Consider the following 16,762-nt stretch of genomic DNA (forward strand, 5'->3'; position numbering starts at 1 on the left):
CACACACAAGGCGACTTGTTTGACCAGCGTACACGAAACCCCCCCACCCAAACGATTTATAATGCTGCAGAGCATATCCTTCCCCACACACACACACACACCCCCCCCCCTCGCCGTCTCTTAGTTTATGACCTTACTGCACCACATGTAAAGCATGATTACAATATGTTGCTGTCGTTTCCAACACACAGAGCTCCCCATACTCCCAGATTCATAACTAAAAACTAAACAAAACGATAAACCTTATGAACTCCACGTGTGTGTGTGTATATGTGTGTGTGTGTGTGTGTGTGTGTGTGTGTGTGGGAGCGAATTGGGGGGGTGTGGAGCAACAAAAAAGCCGCGCCACGATAACGTAACCTGACACGCGTTCTGCGCTGGGCCGTGGGATGGAAGCGGCAACACACACACACACACACAAACACACACAACATGTCGAGAATTATAATTATTGATCCCCGGCGTGGGGCAATTGCCGACTACAACGACGACAACAGCGACGAGCAACTTAATCCACACACACACACACACAAAAACTGTCGTCATCGTCAATGTATCGTCCTCCCGTGTGTATGCGCTGCTGCTGACGAGCGATAATATTTTTGGAACCCGAAAGGTTTCCCTCCCATCCGCGCCCCCGCGGTGCAACTGACCCCAACCGGTTTTGGGCTGACGGTGTTTGCTGCTGCTGTCGTTGCCGCGTTGCACCATTTCCCAACCGGGCGGACGGTTGGACGGTGGGTTTTGCTTATTTTAGTACCACCATTCCCTCCCCCCCCCCCCCCTTCTTGTGTGATTCCCGTTGCGTCCCCTGCAAAGAGGACGACCACAACGCAGCTAATAAACCATTGGACACCTTATTCGTAGTTTTTTGTTTGCGTTTGTTTGTTTGCTGCCCTGCGATACCAGGCGCCTCCATCCATCCATCCGTGGACGGCGCCACAACAATGCCATCTTGAAGCCATGCATTGGCCACGTACGCGACCAGGCCAGAGAAGCGTTCCCTTCCTTTGTCGAGGGCTTGCCGAGCGGGGTCGGAGTAAACGGAAGCTATGGCCCCCAAACGATTGACGCCGATTTGGATTTCCTCACAAGTGTATTGGTCCATTGGTCCCCCCAGTTGGGAGGGGTTGATTTGTTTACCCTAGCCCAACGACTACCCCTTCGACTTACGCGTCATCCCTTCCCTTGTAACTACCAGAAACAACAACAAAACAATAAATACAGCAGCGGATGTTGTTGAAAACGGCAGCAGCAGTAAGGTTGCCTAACGATCGTTGCATTTCCCCCGTCCCCATTCGCAGTTTGGGGTCCTTCGCGCTGAAGTAGTAGTACCAATTGCACCGGATGATGAATGTTTACACTGCACTTTCCCCCTCCCCCTTCCGTCTCCCCTCTCCCCTCTCCTTCCTCCAAAGTAGTTTGGAATGTGTGAGACAGCCAGCTCACGGGTCAACACAGCTACTTCTGAGGCTGCTGCTGCTGCGGTTAACTCGACGACTCTGCCGCACTGCACAAACTGTGGGGGGAAAAAGGGAACACCAGAGAGGTGGTGTGGTGTGTGTGTGGTGTTTAATAAAGTACTGCAGCTGCTGATTCGCGCCAAGTAAAAAAGGGGAACCAAGATTGTGATGTATATTTCCAACCGCGCGCGACACTGGTGTGGTCTGTGGCCCAGACATTGGTCCGGGGTGGGTTTGTTTGCGGTACAGTAATAGTGAGTGAGTGTGTCCGGTCGTCCGATTAGAGTAGGGATCACTACTCGCTCGGTTTCAGTGGTACAACGCAACCACATATATAAAAATAATAACGCTAGCCTGCAACAGTAGCAGCAGAAGAAGGAGCGAATCGTCGGGCGGTTGTGCCTCTGCATAATCGCTCGCCCGCCGCCCCCCCCCACCCCTGTCCCGCTTTTTTTTATTAGCGCATCTTGTATGTGTCGAACGGGGTATGTGGGTGTTTTTTCATCCCACCCATTGCAAGCTGCGAGGCAGATGACCCGGGCAGCTCGGGCACTGCACGACGCTGAGCGCTGTGCCCGAGTAGAGAGTACGGGTTTGGAATTAATATCATAATGCCATTGCACCAAAACTGTGCAACTGTGGCAACAGAGGCAGCCCGGTGGGAGACAAGTGAGGGGTTCGTGTCTCGGTGCGCTCTTCGCCAAAAGAATGAATTATCCGACGACATGGCTTCGCCAAAGTGCCCACGTTTTATGCACCAACAAACACACATACACACACACACACACACACACACACACACACACACACACACACACACACACACGCACACAGCGACAACTGCACCGTATCCGGTACAACTAAGTCATACATACACACACACACACGTACAAGCATGACATCGTTCTCTTCTTCTCTTTCTGCACAGTCTATGATGCTTTCTTTTTCAAACACACACACACACACAGAAAGACAGCAGAACCGGATCGGAGAAGAGTAGCAAGAGTATATCCTTTTTGCTGCTATGCTTCATCCTGGAGGGGGGGGGACAAATTCTGGCTACCCGCAGGACACACAACAGTCACATCACAGTAGGCAGGGAGACACACGGCACGGTTTGAATTTGTTTGGTTATGTTGTCTTTGCGAGGAATAACACTCACTCACACGGACACACGGACACACAGACACACATACACTGTTCGATTGGAATTGGACGTTCTATCGATGGCCTCCTGCAATTGGGAATGCTGGTGTGTGTGTGTTGGTCGTGTCGATGATGTGCAATCGATCGAAGTACACAGTGGCACAGGAAGAGATAAAAATCCAATGCAGTGACCTCTATCACACACTCGCACACACTTTCAAGCCAGTTCCTTTAGCCTAGATTAATTAATTCATAGTCACAACAGTCACTTACTCACAGACAGACAACACACCGGAACGCAGGAAAGGAAGGAAAACGCAACCAGCCGAACAGAACAGAACAGAACAACAAAAAAATGGCACACGCAAAAACCCAACAAGTTAACAGTGATGCGCCCCGTTTCTTCTGCTTTCTTCCTGCCCTCCCCCTGTGACGGCACTTAGAGAGATTCCATTCGGAACTTGGTTCCGACTAGGACTGGGCCCGCTTACAGACTGTTTTGGCTGACGGTATAGCGCAGCTCAACCCCAACCCAACCACACAGACACGCAGGGGGAATGGTGAACGTGATACGACGACCTGTGCACACACACTGAAGAGATGCCCCGCAGCATCTTCTAATGCTGTGCGCTCTCGCTTTCGCTCTCTAAAGCGCGCGCTCTCTCTCTCTCGCTCGTTTTCACACGCGCCCAAGCCAAAAAAGGTGTACCACCAAAGAGGGGGAGCAGATGAGCAGTAAGCCGTGGTGAACGGTTTTGCCTCGGACATGTGGAGTAAATCCGCGGCGTTACGTGGTCCCTCATTGACGTCCCCCTTTCCCGTTTCCCTTCCAACGCAACACAAACCCACCGCAAAAAAAAGTGTTTCCACTCAAATTCCACTTCAATCCGGGACCGTCGTGATTCCAACCTCTTGCCTCCAAGCCCCTAGCAGCAGCAGCAGCCGTAGCAGCCGTAGCAGGCGTTGGAAAATTGTTTAGTCTTCCTTTGGACGTTGGCGGCGCGCTGTGCGTGTAAACTATTCCGCGTATTTCAACGAAAAGAAAGAAGAAGAAGAAGCAGGGCAGATCATCCCGACATCTCACGCACGGAACGCAGAAGGAAAACACATTGCGTTGGCGTGTGTGTGTGTGCTCCAAATTAAAACACGGCCCCGTCAGTTTAGATGCGCCACCCATCCTCCTACACACATAGAGATGGCCAATAAAATCATAAGCATGTTTTGAGATGTTTACATCTTCTCCGTGTGGAGGGGCAAGCAAGTTCCTTTGGAGCGAAGGCGGGCGAAGGTTCTGGTCACCTCGGACCCCCTCGCTGCCGCCCACGTCATGCATCGGGGTTCTTTGTCGGTTTCGGGTGCTAACTGAAGCTATCCAGAGCAACGCTGGACATGAAGCAGATGGTCCCCTACACTACTACTACTACTAGTACTACTACACACCGGCCCTGTCTATTACTATCCTCCCAAGCCGGGACGGGGGTTAAGGCCCTTAGCGTAACCTTTTTTGCCGGTAACGAGACTCCCGGGCGGTTGTATTTTATTACAGGAGAACAACCGCACCGTGTCTTTAACGTCTTTAAGGCGCGCACATTGTTAACACACATCCCCAGAGGGGCAGCGGAAATGCAGCTTCACAGGTTCGCTCACCAAACCAACAACAGCCTGAATGTTCTAACGATTACCTTTAATAGTTCTTGTTCGCGCTTTCCTTCTCTCTCTCTCTCTCTCTCTATCTCTCTCCCATCACAACGACCGGTTAGGCATAACGGAACGGGAAACAAACCGAAAAAAGGGAAAGATAAACAATAACAACAACACGCGATCGTCACAAACGGAGAAGAAACGGAGATTGGCTGGCTCGCTGGCTGGCTGGCTGACTGACTGACTGACTGACTGACTGACCGACCGACCGACCGCCTGATCCCAACCGACTGACTGACCGTCGGCACGCCGACATCGATGGAAAATCCCTTCACCGTTCTCTTGCTGTCTGTCCCCTTCACCACTGCACGAGAATGAAATTATCGGCGCGGGTTCACGCGTTCCCCAGGCGCAATATCCGCGTAGTTCCGCACACCGAACCGCATCCGCATTGGACACACGAACGGCCTCGTCCGCTCTCCTTTCCTGGTCCTCAGTACACCCACCTACACACACACACTAAGAGGAAGAGAGAGAAAGACAGGCTGGCCTTCCTCTTTCACGCCAAGGTTGTTGCGGTGTGAGGTTGCGACGAGTGAACGGCGAAACAGCGAAACACTCCGTCTCGTTCCTTCGTTCCATCTCTGCTCGAGCGGTGAGTGCAGCGTACGCGTCACTCCATAAGAGCGTAAGAGAGCAGGGTGGGAGAGAGGGAGAAGGGAATTTCCATCTTCCTCCTCATTAGCGCCGATGCTCGCCGAGAGCCGCAGCTTTGCCGCGCCGAATTTGAATCAAATGACCCTCGCGCGAAACGAACGCCACCGCGGCCCAGCGCTACACAGCCATAGCAGCCAGGGATATTGGGTTGACGGCAAAGTGTTTGTGTTTTTGAAAGTTCAATTGTGCATTTAAATGACGTCATTTAAAGAGGCAAAAACATTAAAATAAAATCAGAATAAATTGATTTCACATCAAAAAGTGGCGTTTTCTCATCTTCACCCAACTTTTCGATCAACCTCATAGCCTCCCCACACACACACACACACACACACACACACACACACAAGCACACTTTTGCAAGTGAAGCGACTCGACACGAACAGCAGCAAATGTCAATCCCTCTGACACTACACTCCCCCTTCCTGACCTTCCCCCGCGGCCAGCCCTTTCGACCATCGTCACACCACAAACGATTTTCCCGTTAAGTGCCCGCTTTACGACGGCTTTTGCACGGCTGGTTTTTCCGCTCCCAGGCACGTTTTGTACTGATGCGCTTCATCCCCTCCCTCCCATCCCATCCCACCCACTTTCCACAGAAGCGAGGAAGTGGGGGAGAGTGGGGTTTGTTCGCCACTAGCGTATCGATTTCCATCATTATACGGCATGCTGTTTTCCTTTTCTGGAGCGTGTCGTGTCGGTGTGGCAAAAAGCAGTGCGGATGGGCAAGAGAGGAGCTCGCACTCACTCTCTCTCTCTCTCTCTCTCTCTCTCGCTAGCGTCTGCCTTATCTCTCTCACATACACACAGACACACACACAGCACGTCGTGTGCGCTGCTTCCCCAGCAGGTCCTTTTGCATGGGTAAATATTTTCCCACGTTTTATATTGCAAAAAAAGGCATAACAGACACACACACACATGGCAAGTGGAGCTTTTTTGTGTGTGCCTAGCACACACGGCACAAAATGCTTTTATTTCCCTATCCTGCTTCTTCGTAATGGGACGGCGGGACGGCTCTTCGCCTACTATTTAGAGACACACAACTGATCGCATTTAATAGGCAGGCGCTGCTTGCCAGCACACTCTCCTTCTTCCCTTTCTCTCCCCTGATGCACATTGTGTCATTCCCGTCCCTGCCCTGTCGCTATCGCTTCCCATCTAGTGTGCCGTGTCTTAAAGATGTAACGGCAGCGGACGCCCTCTTTCAGACGAACTCGCAGCAGGGCACACACACGGGCACTTTAAGTGATAAGACGCTTTTTGTACGTGTGTCAGCGTGTGTGTGTGTGTGTTTGGGTGGATGTGGGATGGAAACTTCATAAAAAGAGTCTCCATTTTCCCCCTCGCTCCACTTCCACTTTCCACTTCCCCGTCCCAGTGAGTTGAAAATGAAGTTCACATTGCAATAGGGAAGTTAGTAAGCTTCGTCCTTCTTGTTGTTTTTTTTATCTTCCTTCCTTTCCTTTTTGCCCTCTGCCAACGCTCTGTCATTTCCGTCCGTTCGTTCGTCGCTTCATGTGCCTCTCTTTTCCCCTCACGACGTCTTTGAAACTCTTGGTACGCACTAGAAAGAGAAAAAAAGTGCAAAACTTCTTCTAAAAAAGCCCCCAAAAGAAAAAGAAAAACACTTCTTGTCGGCGGATTCTTCCCATTTCTACACGCGACCATCGACCGCCCGACTGTCGACCGTGATCTGCATCACGGGGTTTTTTTGCCATCATTTCACGGGATGGATGATTAATTTAGTAAAAAAAAGAGAGAGCGAGAGAGTGAGTGAGAGAGAAGGAGAAAGAATAAAAACGATTGTTTGCGGAAGGATGCAGCGTCATCTTCCATCGCGAGCGCGCACGCCTGCTTTGTGCCGTTCCGTTCCGAAAGCTTTAATGCTGTTTGGCGGGTTTGGGGTGGATGTGGGGGTGGGCTTTGGAATGGGTAGTAACTCATGTGTAATATCAACAGCACTTTACACATGCAGCCCGCAGTCCTATCATTTGCTGACGAAAGCGGAAAATTTTAAACGCTGCTTGGTGCTTGGCGCTCGCTGTTTTATGTTCGCTCTCTTTTTTGTGCATTATTTAAATCTCATTTTATTTGCCGCCTTTGAAGCTGTGTGGTAATCGGTGGTAAGCTAATAAAGCTGTTGTTAGACCAGCACTTCCATCAAACGGCAATAGCAACCAACGACACACATTCAACTGACTGCACGTGTGTACAACAGTAAGTAATTATTGCCTCCCGGGGATGGTTGACTTCAAAACGGTCCTCGGACTGTCGAATGGACCTCGCCAGGACTGGTGTGTTTTTTTTTCTTCTTTTTTTTGCTTTCGTTCCCGTCCCAAAACTGTACTCATTTACCGTATGTAAAACAGCAGCACCGCGCGTAAAATGTGGTAAAAGAAGCCGGCGAGCGCATAACGGCGGTACGGAACGATTATTAAACGCTGTTTGATGTTGCTGTGCTCCGGCACGACAGGATTACGACCTGACCCCTTCCCCACTGTCCTCCCCCCCCCCCCCCCCCCTACTCCACCATATCGGGTAACGTGAAACCTCGTACGATGAAGCATAGAAGAACAAAAAAACAACAACCACGAGAAAGAGTGCCGGGGAAAGAGTGTACCGAAATGGAGCACCGGGCCAAACTGTCGTCGCTCGGTGTTGGTCGTTGTCGAAGCAAAAGCTAAACAATAACAACAACAAAAACGAGGGACAGTGGCATGAGGGAGCGCCACCATTGCGCCACATGCACACACATCTTTTGCCAGCCCCTCGGAGGAAAACGTCAACGAACAAAAACGCACTTTTTTTCGGGGAAAAACGAAATTTAAAACCTCCAAAATCCAAACCGGCCCATCAGTGAGGCCTCTGTGTGTGTGTGTCTGTCTTTGCCCAAATTCATCGATATGTTTGCCTTTCGTTTGACCTAAACAAAGCCCTCAACCCGGTTTTTTCCTCCCCCCCTTTTCGCTCAGCTCAGCCCAAGCGAATGATCTTTTCACCTTCACCGGGACAAACAAAACCGCTCGCCTCGGGATGTTGCAAAACAAGAAACCATAGCCCTTATCCCAGGTCACCATACAGCCAACCCCACCTCCCTCCCCCCCTCCCCCCTTCCCTTGATCCGATTTGGAGCGATCTGGTGTATGCAAATGCCGCCCGAAATGAGCCCCGACAACACACTTCGCGGAGATGGGACAGATAGACGTACATGTGTGTGTCGGTCCATGTACATGTACACGCGGGCCATGCGGGTGGAAAGGCTCAAAAACCCGGACCTCGAGGCCAGAACGAATTTTCCCGTCGATGTTGTTTTTCCCATCACCTGCTGTACCTGTCTCTTTGTGTGTGTTTGTGTGTGTGTGTTGCATCGCTTTCCTTCTTCCACAAAGGCCCATGTGGTTGCTGGCTGCGGGTTTTAAAATCTCGTTTTATCTCGACACATGACCGGGCCCTACCACCCTACTCCCCCCCCCCACCCCCCTCTCCCACTCACCAGTAGAAGAAATTTACGCTCATACCTTGTTGTTTTGCCCGCGCGCGTCAGCGCGGATTTTCGGTGCTTTGTTTGCTTGCCCTTCTTTCTTTCTTCCTTTCGTTTTTTTGGCTGCATACGGTCGGTTAATAACAATTTTTCTCAGCTATATGGGGCTGCCCGGCTGCAGTGTGTATGAGAGAGAGAGAGAGAGAGAGAGAGAGAGAGAGGGAGAAAACGGAAGCTTACAAATGATTGCCCGGCTCGCGTAATGCTACTTACCTTGCTTGCTTACCTTTCTTCGGCATGGCCTGCTGCTCTGTGCTCGTCGGTGCTGCTGCTGCTCCATCACGTGAGATTGATATTTTCGCCCGCCGCTCACTCGCTCACTCACCACCGTGTGGCTGTGCTCACAAAATGCTCACATATGTGTGTGAGGACGTGCGCTGTGTATCATAATTGTTAAACAATTACTAAAATTAAGGCCATCGACGCGCTGTGGGGCAGGCGGCGGTGAAGAAATTGTGCCATGCCATGCAGGTTGTGGATCAAAGCAGCAAAGCCGGTTCGCAGAAGCGTGAGAAATTAGACTATGAACCAATACGTTCAACACAGCGCTCGAAGCGGTACGATTAAACCAGGTATTGCCACATTTTACTATTTAAATGTAGCTTTCCTGCACAAAAAGGGGGGTTTTCCCGCTGTAGTTTCCAATATTAATGTTTGTTACGTGTTTGCAAATTGCAATTCCACGGCCTTTGTGGTACAGCTCTAGCCCCAGCAGCAGGAGAAAGCTCGCATTTCTCTTGACTTGGCTTTAACTAATTTGCATGACAATTGCATCTTCTTCGGGGAAAGCAATTTTATTTCACTCTCAATTAATTTCAATATCGCAATTCGACCACCGACCTTTTCCCAACAAGCGCTTTTCCTCTCGCACATTACCAACACACACACCGACGCATCTCACTGAGCGTCATTGTTGTTGACGTCATCAAGCACGTTTACAGTACATGACCCCCACGGCACCAAAAGTGCATTCGCAAATCCGAGGAAATTGCTGTTTTTATCCTCCTCCCGGTCTTTCCCATTTCCCACAAAGGGGGGGGAGAAATAGAAAAAGTGGCACAAAATGTACATTAACGATAGCGTTTTCCCGCTTCCGAAAAAAAAACACACAACACACACACACACACACACACACACACACACACACACACGCTTATTGTTGTTGTTGTTGCTGGTAGCCTTACAACACGGCCCCAAACCGGCCTCGGTCGGCACACACTAGTCCCTGCAGTAGGCACCAGATGGCGCTTCATTACTTACGTTTCTCTTTCGCCGACTGAACTGCAATTCATGTGTGTGCCAGCCTACTACGGAAGCAGCATGGCAACCGAAAACAAAGCCACGTATGTGTGTGTGTGTGTGTGTGTGTGTGTGTGTGTGTGTTTGTGTAAAGAGCGAAAAGCACCCCTCCTCTTCCCATGTGGTTAAGTGCTTCTTTGCGTGGAACTTTGGCGAGATGGGTGAACCAACAAAAAAAAGCTCTTATTCATCCTTCCTTTTTTTCTCCCATCCCGGATGCAGTGTGGATTTCTTTTTCCCTTTAAGAAGGCAGAGCGGGAAGGAGGGGGTCATTGTGGCGGGATTTACTACGCATAACGTACGACGGAGCGTTAAACCTCTTCATCAGGGCTCGCGCAGACGGTCATAGAGAAAGGCGAACAGCAGCAAGACGAAAAGCGAAAGAAAAGGGCAGCAGAGAGCAGCGGTGGGAAGCTCATTAGACGCTACTTTTGCTGCTGCTGCTGCTGGACCACCACAACGACACAAACGCATCGGCATGCGCATTTTCCACAGGCATGCCGCCGCCGCCGGTTGCGAACTCAGCCAAAAAAAAGGGGGGAAAAGCGTCCCGTCCCCCGAAGGATTTGCTTGCGTCTGTTTATTTAAAACTTTCCCCCCTTTCTCCCCCTCGTTCCTTTTTCCTTTTGCCTTGTGTGTGGGTGGGTGTGTGTTATCACAAGCTGCTCGCTCGGGAAAGTTTTGTTTTCCGTGCTGCTGCAGGGGGCTCGATCCCCAAAAAACCCTCAACCCAATGACGTGTGTGCGTGCGTGCGGATGAGTTCTTCCCCCATTTCAATGCAAATGTGCGTACGCTACCCACCCAACTATGTGCTACGAAAACAAACGAAACGTGAAGAGAATCGACCTTAGCGAAATTACCGACAAAAAGGGACGCAAAAGGGACGGAAGTGTATTAAAACCGGGGAGGTGGGTGGGTGGGTTTGGATGGGTTGTGTGTAGGTGTGTGTGTGTGTGTAAAAGAGGGTGGATGTGCACCCGGAAGCGTACTGCAGGATATTAGCAAGACCACAAGACCGACTGTTCACAAGCAATTCCGAAGGGGTTGGGTGGTTGGGGGAGGAAGGAAGAGGAGAGGAAGAGCGAAGGATAAAAGCGGCTCAAATCCTCCCTCCTCCCAAAAAAAAAAGGACAAAAACCGTTGGGGTTTATTTTAAAAATCAAAGCAAAAAAAGGGTCGCGACGCTTGCCTGTGGAAACGAGGCCAGAAGAAGGAAAACTTTACTTTCTTTTTAAGTGTGTGCGTGCGTGTGGGGGTTTTTTGTTGTTGTTGTTGTTGTTGTTGTTGGAAAGATAGTAACTTTAACGATTGAAATAATTTGCGTTTTCTTTAGCTCCCCCATTCTTTCTCCATTCTTTCGCTTATCCTTTGCCGTTTTTTGTGATTTTAACGAAACATCAAACGAAAACGACACTCCTCGCCAAACTGTGTGCAAAGTAAGTATCGATTGGGATGGTGAAGGAGGAGCGAAAAGGAGGAAAGGGGATTCGTGGTCGTGACCATTCTCAAGACCACGTTAACTTTGTCGTTTCGCTTCTTCGCTTTTTTTTTCTTTCTTCATTTCCCTTTTTGCTTTGTTTTCCCACACCCCCCACAGGAAGGGTGGTTTTATTTTGATTAATTTTATCACACTTCTTTTCGGCGTCGATGCTTTCTTTTACTTTTACGCCCCTTTGGAATGTACTTTAAGCTGTGCTTATATCCTGGGTACAATTTAGCGAAATTACAACTCCCACTTTCAGTTCCACTTTAAAGCCAGGGGAAAGAAAAAGAATCCACAGACAACGGGAAAGTGATTGTGGGAGAGTTGTTTTCTTTTTTTGGGTACGTTTTCTCGATTCTTGTGGCCTACAAAGAACACAATTTCTCATGTGTTTAGTTTGTTTTTGTTGTTTCGCGTGAATGTGGCTCGCAAGCATCTGTTGTCGAGCGTTGAATGTGAAAGTGAAAACTAACTCCCTCTTACGCTTCCCACTGAGCCACCCTTCCCTCTTACGCTCAGCTCCAGCTACGATGATTCAGCTTCGTGGTGAAACTGTGCAACCCTGTGGAAAGATGATGATGCTACCACGGTGCAATAATTCATTTCTGTTATTCCCCCTGCCCAGACCGCTCTTTTGGGGCCTCCCCCGGCAGCAAAATAATAGGCCAGCAGAAGAAAACAGATCGCCCACCTGTTTTTATTCCGAGATGGAGTTTTGCTGTTAAAGGTGGACCCCATATTTTGTCCACCCCTCCCCTGCTCGCACCATGCTCGATGACGTGTTAGGTGCCCGCCGGCCAGCGGCCAGGCCAGCGTGGAACACGCATTTATTAACGACCATTGTTTATGAATACCAGCTGCTTAAAGGTGTGTGTGTGAGAAAAGGAATGGAATGGAATGGAATGGGGGAGAATTTGTTTTTCTAATGTGCCAACGAGCTATTTCAAATTCAATTCGTCGTCGTCGTTGGCGTCTTCGTCGAGTGAAATAAATTGGACCCTCGAGAGGTCGCGCTCTTAATGTGTGCTCGGCTTGGGATGGGTCGTGTGTTTACATCTTTTCGCTCACTTTTGCCCCTTATTCCCCCATCCCCCCCCCCCCCCCCCCCCTCAGAACCAGAAGCTCTTTAGCGTGGGAAATGATTTCTATCAAACTTTTTAACAACACACCGTGGGAGGGAAATTACTAAAAGATCAGCATCCAGCAGCAGCAGCAGCAGCAGGGGATGAGTTTCAACCATCCACCGTCAACAGGGCCGACCGTCTTTTTATCGTCACTCATCTCCCTACCCTCCCCTACCAACTCCCAACTTCCAAAAAGACATCTAGAGGCAGCCCTTGACCCAGCTTCTTTTCCTTTAAAAACCACCGTTTGAGTTTGACTGGTTTGAGCTGAATCGACCCACTCTTCTACGGCCAACCTTCCATCAATCTGTGCTACCATTATGTGTGTATGTGTCCCTGATGGGAAAAAGGTCCCCCCCTGCCCCAGGAGACCGCGCACACTGTCACCGCCACACGCGCAACAGAGCATTCTGCTTCACATCTTGGCGTAAATCATTCCCTCATGCCCATGAACGCGCACAACAGGACCGAGAGCCGAGCGAGTTCGATCGTAAATAGAATCATTTCTAAAAATTGTTTCCATTTCAGCGCTCTCTTGATGTGCGCGGAGCGTGAGATGAATCGAACCATGGAGCGGGTCCGGGGGGGGTCCGCTTACGCGATGACAGGAAAGCAGGGAGCCAGGCGAAGGTTAAATACATCGAGAAGATTAGATGAATTCAATACAACCTATTACTCCTTCCCCTCCCCCCCCCCCTTCCCCCGGTGTCTAATGGCCGCGACCTTTTCCTCTTCGGCTCATACCGCCGCCCTCACGCACGTGCAACGCTGAGACAGACCATGCGTCTCCATCGCGCATACGAGCTGCCAGGCGCCTCCATTAGCTTTCCTTGGGCGCGCGAATTGAGATCGCTCTTTCATCGCCGCTCCCGTCACGTACGGGAATGGGGGAGAGGGGGGAGGGGAGAGAGAGACATGAATGGATGATTTGTGGTTTACAAGGGAGTAAACGGGGGGAATAAGGGGGAGACTTTTGCGCTACTTTTCTACTGCCGTTCCGTTATCTTCCCGAACGCCGCTCCCCCCCAAAAACACGGCATCATGATTGATGAAAATCGGGTGTCAAGAAAACATCACTGGCTGTAACTGTCTCATCACAGATTAAGATGCTGATTTTGGGTACCCACACACACACACACACGGTTCGCCATGTCTCGGCAGATAATCCAATCGAAAAGCTGCCGCTGAAACATTTTCCAGCTCCGTATCGCTTTTAAAGGTGGGAAAGCGAGCAGGGTCACCAGCACTTAAAAATGATTTGATAAATAAATAATCTAATTCAATGCATTCTCTCTTACTCTCTCTCTCGCTCACTCATCTCCTCCCTTTATGATGTACGGAAGGTTTTATTTTTTATTGATCTTCATCAAAACTGATCGCCACGCACGGAGGGGCCGGATTGAATTTATCACCGTGTAATCAAATCAACATCTGTATAATGCACCCCCACCTTGCCTTGCCATTTGCCCCAAACCCTCCCCCATCGTCTCGTGGAAGGGAAAGACACTCAAAGACAGAGCGAAAGTGTGAGTGAAAGATGGTTCAATAAATTTAAATTCAACATGAATATTAAACCTCGGCGAGTCGGTCCCAGCGCCCGAAATGAATGATTCGTTTGCGCGGGATTCTCCTTCTACACACTTCCCCTCCCCCCCCCCCCCCCCAGCGGGCGTCTGATTTATCTTTCTTCCGGAAGGTGCGTTTGCAAACATTTACATGCAACGCGGATCTGTTTTGAGGTGCCCGACATCATCCCCAGCTTTATCCATAATTGTGCTGCTTTATTGCCATTGCCACAGTTCAGCAAAGCAGACCCAACGTGGAATGGGAATAACCTTCATAAACATTTTTATTTCACCTTGTACGCACACCTTTAAAGACCCTCCAGTGTGTGCGTTTTTTTCTTCTTCCCCAGCCATCACAATTGATATCATAAAACATAAAAATTCCAACGCACGGGATTTTATTCATTGGCCGGGATGACGGCTTTTGACCCACAAAACGGAGGAAAAAAAAACAGAGGAAAGAGATTTAAGTTATTATGCGCCTCATGAAAATATATCTAAACAACCGGGCTTGGCGGTTGAAGGGGGGGGAAGAAGCGAAGAAGAGGAGAAAAAGGTCAAGTCCTCCACATTCGCATTAAGGCACACTTGAGGCACTGCTTGAGAGCGTGATTTATTCCTTCGGGATGGGTGGCTGGTCGGCCGCGGAAGGGCCCGGACGCAACGGAAATGTAAAATAAAAATCAAAACCATCTTTCTCGCATCTTAAAACCGACCGACACAATCCCAAGGAACAGGGAACAGCGGGCAGAGACTGTTGTTACCCGAGTCGGACAACAACGGCCGAAAGCGAAAAAAAGCGCGGACGACACACAAACAGAAATAAAACACGAAGCAACAACAGCTCGGTCGGTCGGGCCATTAAATGTCGAGAAGAAATGAAGGGGGGGAGAGGGAAACGTGCCCCTTCCCCGGTGGCACCCGAACTGAACCGAAACTAAACAACAGTCAGATCAATAAACGTTTCTCGCTGCTCTGTTGGACAGGGAAGCGGGGAAGCGAGGAAGCTCAGCAGCAACAAAAAAGGTAACAAGATGAAACCAGCCTGAGTATCATCACCGAGCACGACGAGCACTTAAACGGTCATCTGGACCGCTCCCCCCCCCCCACCCCCTCCTCCCCCCAAACACGTGTGTGTGTGTCGGTGTGGAAACGAGGCAAATCGAGTAAGAATTTCTACTTCTGCTTGTAACACACCGCGGCCGCCTTGTGTATGAGTGGCAGCCAAGTGGCAGCAAACCAAAGAAAGAGAAGAGCAAAAATAAAGGCACACCAGTGTTGGGGGGGTTTTGTGTGTAAACGCGTTTTCGCAGACCAAACAACCACCAAACGGCCACCGGTGATGGTAAAACTTAAAATGAAATAACGAAGCCCCTTTTGCGGGGTTTCTTCTCACGCGGGTTTTGCGCCCCATTTCCCATTTCCGCGCGCAAGCGAAGCGCCAGAACAAAGGCACCAGCGTTCCACACACACACACAGTGAGAGAAAAGGGGGCCAAGGGGAAAGCACAGCAAAACAGCAAAAAATGTTTTCCTCCACTGCCAGCAAGCACCAGCATATTGTCGTGTGTTGTCGCGCGAAAGAAAGCATGAAATTAGCTACGAAACACAATTGCCACTTGTCTCGGTGGTTTCGTGTTACCCACCAAGAGGTAGCTCTGTGTCTGTGTGTGTGTGTGTTTCGGTTACCAGCCGTCCTTTTGTTGTACTCGGGGCTCGGGGCACACCACCACCACCACCACCGTCACTTGATGTGCAAAATGACGCAAAGAAACCGCGAAGCGCAGTGTTATTTCCACCTCCCCCTTCCTTCGCAGGCCGACTTCCGGTTTCACAGGACAGAGCAGCATCCCACAGCGTGAACCCACTTCACGCTAGACCGACGACACCCTGCATTTTTCTCCCCTTTTTCCGGCCACACTGCCACGGGGGGCGGCAATCGACGCGCCAAGACGAGGGCCATAATCGACACGAAGAAGTGGGCACCACTGATGTGATGTCGCCCAGCCCAGGGACTCTCCCATCCCCCTTCTACTGTTTTGTTCTTGGTAAATTCATTCCATCCTTCCGCCCATTCGGTGTGATAGCTTCCGGGTGGTGAAATGTGTCACACAAGCTGGAGGAGCGGGAACTTGACGCGGGAGAGCGGGCGAGTGAAAGCGCGTGACGTAAAGATGATATTCCTGGGTGGCCCTTCCCGCCGATCCCGACCCCGGACGAAGTGTGTGTGTGTGTGGACATATTTTTCATCCCATCCATGTGCCCATTTTGTCAAGCACCGTGACGTACCTTTTGTACGTACAACGATTTCCACACGCAGTTGCTCAACCCGAAACACCTGAGGACAAAACCCGGCACAACAACAATGGACGGATTTTCAAACCGATGGGTTTTCGAGAGCAACACTAATATCCTTGCCTCCCCCGTTTCCTACACAATGACCCCGCGCGCTACCACGAATCAGGAAAAAAGGCCGGACCGTTTTTCTCCGTACCGGTTGTTTCCTATTTTCCCTTTTTTTTCCCTTTCCAACACTCAACCGGAAACACGCAATTTCATACCAGTGCGCTAAATTGACTCTTGACTGTGCTGTGTGTAACGAAAAGGGGGAGCCCGCCGCCGCCGCCGGGAGTTTTCATCCACTCGACAGTACAATAATAAACAAACAATTGAGCATTAGCCGGGCTGAAGTACACACTAGTGATGGCGAAAAATGAAGTTTTCCTCGGAATTGATTCCGATTAGCTCCGAAGTTTTGTGTAATCGATTCCGGAGAGTAG

The 16,762-nt window shown here is 50.2% G+C and overlaps 1 protein-coding gene across 8 annotated transcripts in view; it reads right to left on the reverse strand.

The window, feature by feature from the left end:
* Positions 1-4,743, reverse strand: part of LOC120947682 (innexin shaking-B) — a 66,396-nt gene extending 61,653 nt beyond the window's left edge. For 2 of the 8 annotated variants that reach the window (XM_040363223.2, XM_049607078.1), the window contains exon 1: positions 4,292-4,743. The gene's annotated coding sequence lies outside the window, so the exon portion shown is untranslated. The other 6 variants (XM_040363227.2, XM_040363229.2, XM_040363225.2 and 3 more) reach the window with 4 other exon arrangements.
* Between the last annotated feature and the right edge of the window lie 12,019 nt (positions 4,744-16,762).

The sequence above is a fragment of the Anopheles coluzzii genome, chromosome 2, assembly GCF_943734685.1.
Source record: "Anopheles coluzzii chromosome 2, AcolN3, whole genome shotgun sequence".
NCBI classification, from domain to species: Eukaryota; Metazoa; Arthropoda; class Insecta; order Diptera; family Culicidae; genus Anopheles; species Anopheles coluzzii.